Raw genomic sequence first — 8,813 nt, forward strand, 5'->3', positions numbered from 1 at the left:
AACACCCACCTGTAGCATGCGCTCCAGCAGGTATATTGCACTTATCATCCCCAAAGCCAACACTTCCTTTGGCTGCATTTCCTTCCAGTTCCCTGCTGCCAATGACTGGAACGAATTGCAAAAATCTCTGAAGCTTGAGTCATATCTCTCTTTCTAACTTTAAGCATCAGCTGTCAGAGCAGCTTACCGATCACTGTACCTATACACAGCCCATCTGAAAATAGCACACCCAACTACCTCATCCCCATATGATTACTTACCCTCTTGCTCTTTCGCACCCCAGTATCTCTACTTACACATCATCTGCACATCTATCACTCCAGTATTAATGCTAAAATGTAATACATTTTTCCTCCATGGTCTATTTATTGCCTACCTCCCTACTCTTCTACATTTGCACATGTAACAGTATAACTTTAGAGCGTCCCCTCGCCCCTACCCGGGTGTGAACCAGGGACCATCTGCACACATCAACAACAGTCACCCACGAAGCATCGTTACCCATCGCTCCACAAAACAGCGGCCCTTGCAGAGCAAGGGGAACCATTACTTCAAGGTTTCAGAGCAAGTGACGTCACCGATTGAAACACTATTTAGCGCACACCACCGCTAACTAAGCTAGCGTTTCACATCCGTTACACACACACACTGTACATATATTTCTATTTTCTTTTGAGTTATTGACTGTACATTTGTTTGTGTAACTCTGTTGTTTTTGTCGCACTGCTTTGCTTTATCTTGGTCTGGTCGCAGTTGTAAATGAGAACTTGTTCTCAACTGGCCTACCTGGTTAAATAAAGGTAAAAAAATAAATCAAATTAAATGGTTATTGAACGGAGAGCAGATCAAGCCGTAACAGCGTTGAACCCGACGCATGACACAATACTTGGCCGTGTCATCAAGCAGTTCCAGGTTCCAGGGTTCGTGCAGGCAATCGACAAGGTTATAGCCTACTATTGTACACTATACTCCCTATTATAAGCCTATGTACTATATCTTCCAACGTTACCATGGGTTGAAGAATTGAATGTGGCAATTTTAAGAATGAATCAATCCACCGTTTTCTGACTTTTGTGCGTAAAGGCTCTCCAGACCTGTTTATGATTCATAAATACTTTCCTAAACCTAAATAATCTACAAGATCAGAGTATTGTTTTAATCTACCAATGGGTGCTGGAACGGAGACTAGTATGAATTTATTCAGGATCAATCATTCTTTCATTGATCCTGAATATTCTGAACCCGTTCTCTCAAAATGTTCTAGTCTTTCAACAAAATTCAAACTAAAAGGTGCACCGTATTTAAAGGGAACGCTTAAGGGAGTGATGTAAACGTTATTTATAATAAGAGGTTACATGGAGGAAATTGGACCTCTGAAATGCAAATGCATGGCCATCCCTTCAGCAAAATATATTTTATCGAAACCCTTCCTTAACGCTTGAAAAAAGAGAACATGCCTACCGTTTAGCCTCACTTCCTGGACAGACCAGCTTGTCAGTTATGTGGATCAGTTTGTCAGTTATGTGTACGCCGAGGAACTTAAAACTTTCCATCTTCTCCACTACTGTCCGGTCGATATGGATAGGGGGGTGCTCCCTCTGCTGTTTCCTGAAGTCCACGATCATCCGAGGGCCCTCACCTCCTCCTTGTAGGCCCTCTCGGTGTTGTTGGTAATCAAGCCTAACACTGTAGTATCGTCTGCAAACTTGATGATTGCGTTGGAGGCGTGCATGGCCATGCAATCATGGGTGAACAGGGAGTACAGGAGAGGGCTGAGAACGCATCCTTGTGGGGCCCCAGTGTTGAGGATCGGCAGGATGGAGATGTTGTTTCCTACCCTCACCACCTGGGGGCGGCCTGTCAGAAAGTCCAAGACCCAGTTGCACAGGGCAGGCTCGAGAACCAGGATCTGGAGCTGAATGACGAGTTTGGAGGGTACCATGGTGTTAAATGCTGAGCTGTAATCGATGAACAGCATTCTTACATAGGTACTGTTACGTCCGTCGTTGAATGAAGACCAAGGTGCAGCGTGGTAGGTGTACATTTTCTTTCATTTGAAATGTTCCACCAAAAACAATAACCTACTCAATGAACGTAAAGCTAAGAGTGCAACACATGCAACACACAAAGACAATATCCCACAACAGAAGGTGGGTAAAAAGGGCTGCCTAAGTATGATCCTCAATCAGAAACAACGATAGACAGCTGCCTCTGATTGGGAACCATACTCGGCCAACAAAGAAATATAAACATAGATTTCCCACCCTAGTCACACCATGACCTACCAAATAGAGAATTTAAAGGATCTCTAAGGTCAGGGCGTGGCAGGTATTCCTCTTGTCCAGTTGGGTTAGCGCAGTGTGAAGTGTGATTGTGATTGTGTCGTCTGTGGACCTATTGGGGCATTAAGCAAATTGGAGTGGGTCTAGGGTGTCAGGCAGGGTGGAGGTGATAGGATCCTTGACTAGTCTCTCAAAGCACTTCATGATGAAGGAAGTGAGTGCAAAGGGGCGATAGTCGTTTAGCTCAGCTACCTTAACTTTCTTGGGAACAGGAACAATGGTGGCCATCTTGAAGCATGTGGGAACAGCAGACTGGGATAGGGTTTGATTGAATATGTCCGTAAACACACCAGCCAGCTGGTCTGTGGATGCTCTGAGGACACGGCTAGGGATGCCGTCTGGGCCGGCTAACACGTTTAAATGTTTTACTCATGTTGGCTGCGGTGAAGGAGAGCCCGCAGGTATTTAGCAGTGGGTCGTGTTAGTGGCACTGTATTGTCCTCAAAGCAAGCAAAGAAGTTATTTAGTTTGTCTGGGAGCAAGACATCAGTGTCCGTGACGGGGCTGGTTTTCTTTTTGTAGGCCGTGATTGATTGTAAGACCCTGCCACATACGTCTTGTTTCTGAGCCGTTGAATTGCGATTCTACTTTGTCTCTATACTGATGCTTAGCTTGTTTGATTGCCTTGAGGAGGAAATAGCTACACTGTTTGTATTCGGTCATGTTTCCGGTCACCTTACCATGATTAATAAAAGCAGTGGTTCACACTTTCAGTTTTGCACGAATCCTGCCATCAATCCATGGTTTCTGATTGGGGAAGGTTTTGATAGTCACTATGGGTACAACATCACCGATGCACTAGCTAATAAACTCGCTCACTGAATCAGCGTATACATCAATGTTGTTGTCCGATGTTATCCGGAACATATCCCAGTCGACGTGATCGAATCTTGAAGCGTGGAATCAGATTGGTTGGACCAGCGTTGAACAGACCTGAGCATGGACATTTCCTGTTTTAGTTTCCTGTCTATAGGCTGGGAGCAACAAAATGGAGTAGTGGTCAGATTTTCTGAAAGGAGGTTGAGGAAGGGCTTTGGATGCATCGCGGAAATTAGAGTAGCAATGATCCAGAATTTTGCCAGCCCGGGTTGCGCATTCGATATGCTGATAAAATGTAGGGAGCTTTGTTTTCAGATTAGCCTTGTTAAAATCCCCAGCTACAATAAATGCAGCCTCAGGTTATGTGGTTTCCAGTTTACATAGAGTCCAATGCAGTTTTTTCAGGCCCGCCCTTCTTCTTACCAGAGAGATGTTTGTTTCAGTCGGCGTGATGTTTGAAGAAACCGGGTGGCTGTACCGACTCTGGTAAGAAGCCATGTTTCCATGAAACAAAGAATGTTATAATCTCTGATGTCTCTCTGGAAGGCAACAATTGCTCGAATTTCGTCTACCTTGTTCTCAAGAGACTGGACATTGGCGAGTAGTATACTCGGGAGTGGTGTGCCCGTCTATGGAGCCTGACCAGAAGACCTCACCCTCTGCCCCTTCTGCGGTGCCATTGTTTTGGTTCGCCTACTAGGATCCAATCCATTGTCCTGGGTGGTGCTCCAAACAGAAGATCCGCATCGGGAAAGTCATATTCCTGGTCGTAATGTTGGTAAGTTGACATTGCTCTTATATCCAATAGTTCCTCCCAGCTGTCCAATAGTTCCTTCCTCTTTGCTTATGGCCGTATACAGCTCATTGAGTGTGGTCTTATTGCCAGCATTGGTTTGTGGTGGTAAATACACAGCTATGAAGAATATAGAACTCTCTAGGTAGATAGTGGGTCTACAGCTTATCATGAGATACTCTACCTCAGGCGAGAAAAACCTAGAGACTCCCTTAGATATTATGCACCAGCTGTTTACAAATATACATAGACCGCCACCCCTTGTCTTACCAGAGGCTGCTATTCTATCCTGCCGATACAGTGTGTAACCCGCCAGCTGTACGTTATTCATGTCGTCATTCAGCCACAACTCTGTGAAACATAAGATATTCAAGTTTTTAATGTCCCGTTGGTAGGATATACGTGCTTTTTGTTCGTACACTTTATTATCAGCTTATTGTACGTTTTCCAATAGCACCGATGGCAAAGGCAGATTAGCCATTCATCGCCAGATCCTCATAAGGCACTCCAATCTCATTCCGTGAAAGCTCCGTCTCTTTCTCCTGCAAATGACGGGGAGGAGGGCCTGTTCGGGTGTCTGGAGTAAATCACTCTCATCCAACTCATTAAAGAAAAATTATTTGTCCAATTCAAGGCGAGTAATCGCTGTTCTGATGTCCAGAATCTCTTTTCGGTAGCAGCAACAGTATGTATAAAATAAGTTACAAACAATGCGAAAAAACGAAATAGCACGGTTGGTTAAGAGCCCATAAAACAGCTGCCATCCCCTCCTGCGCCATTATTCTATATATACACTGTCTTCAGTAGTGATTGTTAACTGTGGAGCTGACCGTACTGATAAATGCATAGATCAGAAAAATTTGACACAACAGATGATAAATTAAAATTATGATGTTGAACCAACAAATCTGAAAGATAAATTGTATGGGGATGGCAGGTATTGTGGGGGATGATCAGAATGTTCAGAATCACAAAAAACGTAATAAATGTGGATTACTATGCTATTTCAATGACAATACATTCCGTTATGCAGCATAATATTTTATTTGTATTATCTGGGGGGAGGAAGTTACAAAAACTTTAATGGCCAATTGGAAAACCCATTGTCACTAAACATAGAGTTACAAATCTCAGGAATATGTGGGACAAGAATAAAGGAAACAATTCTACATTCTACTACTAGTGACAACAAAGTAAAATTTAACAAAATGGTAAAACATAGAATGTAAATGAGGCTTGGGTACAAAATCTATTGCCTATGGAGAGTTTAAATGACGGAATGTCAACTGATAAGAGAACCCTCAGACTGCCAACTTAATATGCAAAATATACACACTTTTGAGGATAAAGAACCTGCTTTTGATCTACATCCTGATGCATCCAAGAGTTCATATGATGGAGTGTCAGTGGTGCAGCCCAATCAGATCTCAGACACCCAAGATATTGGGAATGAATACTACCATTTAGAGCAGTGTTTCCCCAACTCGGTCCTGGGGACCCCATAGGGTGCATGTTTTGGTTTTTGCCCTAGCACTATACAGCTGATTTAAAATAATAAAAGCTTAATGATTAGTTTATTATTCGTATCAGCTGTATAGCGCTAGAGCAGCAAAAAAAAATGTGCACATCTTGGGGTCCCCAGGGCCGACTTTGGGAATCACTGACTTAGAGACAGAAAGTTGTGGTCGAGGTTGATCAGATGGGGAAATTGTAAGCTCTATGAAAAATGAATCAGATGAGCAGCATTTAACTGGAGAGGTTGACAGTGAAATAAGCCAGGATTCACTGAAGTGTGTTTTGTCAGATCAGGTTCATTTTGAGGAGTTCAGGCTTACCACTCCAAATAATAGTGTGTTAGTGTGTTTTTCGTTGACTTGTGACTAATGAGAGAGGGTCCATTCAGAGAGAAATGGTAGGTATTTCATTTGGGTAGTCCTATTTGCACAGCTGAGAAGCAGGGTCCGGAAAAGTAGGATCCATAGCCTCTGCCTTTTAAAAAACAGTAGCATTTGTGGTGTCCTTGTTCTCTAAAGCAGTCTTCTGAGAGGGCAATGTGAATATATGAGTGATTGGAGAGGAAATTACTTAAGTGAAAGAAGTGAAGATTTAAAACTTGAATGATAGAGCAGACTGATGAAATTAAGCTATATGTTTAATAATGAAATAAAATGTAAAGATAAATGTTGCATGTTGGGTTTATATTTTTGTTCAGTATATATTCCACAGACCCTAGTGAGTAATCCCAACCCAACTTTTACTTCTGCACAAATAATCATTTTTCCGGTACAACTACTGTATATTTGTACCGTATAGTGTCCAGGCACCCCATTTTAAGCTGTTTGACCACAGTAAAAGGTCAGCAACACGTCTTATTCAAAGCCCCATGAAATGAAACCATCTATACATTCTACAGACCCGACTGACTATTCCCTACAATACTTTTATTGTGGCACCCAGAATAGTTTTTGCTCTTTAAGTGGGAGGTGGGGTAATTGAAGTTGAAGATTCCTGGTGTTTGTGACGCCTGTCGATTGGTGCGACACAGACCCGGCTGAGAGCGTGGTGAAACAGAGGTGACACAGTCTTTCTTTACCTGACAAAGTAATGTTAGGACATATGAGTTATGCTATTAGAGCTGTGTGCCGAATCCACTGCAGTGTTATAGGTCACATTTATGGGCATATCACAGCAGTGTCGGAGGGAGATTGCAAGATGCGGGAAGTGTACAGGAGGACATGGGACGGAAGAAATGTGTAGTTTCGGTGGGAAAAGTTTGTCAACTGTAGGGGTGCCTATGTTGCTGGGGATTGGCAGTGTACTGTGTGAGAGAGGGAGGTTGAGGTGGCCAGGGTTAGAGTAGTGCAGAGGGTGTCGTATGCTGAGGGTGTGAACAAAGTAGAGAGTGGATCAAGGGTGAGGGATCCTGTGAATAGTAGAGCTGTGCCAGAACAGAGGGATAGGCAAATGAGTGATATATGTTTCAGTAAGGTTGGCTTCTTGGCATTCGTAGCCATGGTCGGGTAGTTTACTTTCTAAATTTAATCCGATACTAGTTACCTGTCCAAAATTGTCATCAGTAACATAATTTTTGGGTTACCCAAACTCAGTGATGTAATCTGATTAAATTCTGTTACTTATACAGTAGATTACTTTCCGCTTAAGAGGCATTAGCAGAAGACAAACATGTATGTTACCAATTGAACGACATCTATTGCAGAATAAATCAATGTTAAAGTTTACATAGCTGGCCATATATGCATGTTAAATTTAACTTTACGGGTTGGTTCTGTAGGCTTCTTCTAACCTATCGCTTCCTACTACATATAATAATACGATGAAACTATATATTTACATTAAAAACCAAAGTCTATTAGAATTCCAGTCATTCCAATAAATGTTATACCCCTTGATCTTCAAGAATAGGACTTGGAAATAAGGAAGAATAGATTAGCCAAATCTTTTTACCTGAGCATGACCTCAAAACTAAAGACTTATTAGCCAGCCCTACTCTGTTGTTTATGATTTTGTTGTCGTGGAGGACTGGTTGGGCTCATTGATTCGAGTTGAAAAATAAATGCTGCGCTCATGGAATGGCATGCTTTGAGCACTACTGAAAAGTGCAATTTACATGTGAAAAATAAATGCCATATTCTACATTTGCTATAGGCCTATTGTTTACCATTTGGTTGGTGACACTTGGATATCTTGATAATATGCAGCTGTTTAAAGGGCAAATCCACAGATGAAACAATAACAAAACGGTAGTCCGCCTCAGTTTTGGTAAAAAGCTGAAGGATGGGCCTGAAGAAATGGAACCACCTCAGATTAATAGACAGCTATGGATGCTAGGGTTAACCATCCATTATATAAAAATATTGTTTTAACCATGTTATGAGGCTATACAGTGTTTGTTCACATTTACAATGTTTACAAACATTGGAGTAAAACAAGCTTATATTTTAGGTTATCATGGAATGTGACAGTTGAACTAAGCTCATGAGGCATTTATAAATTATAGTATTCAAGAATCAATGGATATATATATATATATCATTTATAAGTCCAAAAATTGATGTAGCAACTACAGATTTCCCCTTTGTCTTTCAAAGGTGTGCAAGTTTGAGCATGTGTCCATTAGGCCTATGGATATATATTTTTTATCAGCATGAATTAGATTGAGCAATAAAAGCCCCACTTTTACTCCATAGGCTTGGATCCGGACGATGCAGCTGTTGCAAGAACGCATATTTCACTGTCTTTCCACTGGTTTCAAAAACAAGAATTGGTAGGCTGCATGAATTCAACCATTATTGCGTTCAAATACAGATGTAGATTTGAGAACAGCCATCCTCAACCACCACAATCCGTAAATAAATGAGAGCAGCATGATTCACATCAATGCGTTATGTAGATATCAATAATGCATGATATCCGTATCAACGTAGACTACACCACTGCTGTCATCCTTACCTCCAAGCGTTTATTCAAGTTGTATAATCTTTGGATGACGACAGTAGTCGCATCCAAAGGTTTTAATGAGTATAGGGTTAGTTGGTAGGGTAATTAAAAAATGTATATTTAATTTCCCGGTTCCCCTTTCTTCCGCGATTTTCACATAATGTTGAGGTGGTGCTGGAAATGAATGAAGTTGAAATATATATGTGTTTAATGTACAGAATTAAATTCAAAAGTTCAATGCGTTTCCAATTCTACTGATAGCAAATGTGCCCACTCGGGTCTAGGCATGTGAGCTCTAACTAACAGTTCGCAGAGACAGCTAGCCTAAATGAGAATGAGAATATTATATTATTATAGATTATAGCGAGATTGATTATATTTGTCAAACGGCAGCCGTGATA

The sequence above is a fragment of the Oncorhynchus gorbuscha genome, linkage group LG09 (assembly GCF_021184085.1).
Source record: "Oncorhynchus gorbuscha isolate QuinsamMale2020 ecotype Even-year linkage group LG09, OgorEven_v1.0, whole genome shotgun sequence".
Taxonomy (NCBI): domain Eukaryota; kingdom Metazoa; phylum Chordata; class Actinopteri; order Salmoniformes; family Salmonidae; genus Oncorhynchus; species Oncorhynchus gorbuscha.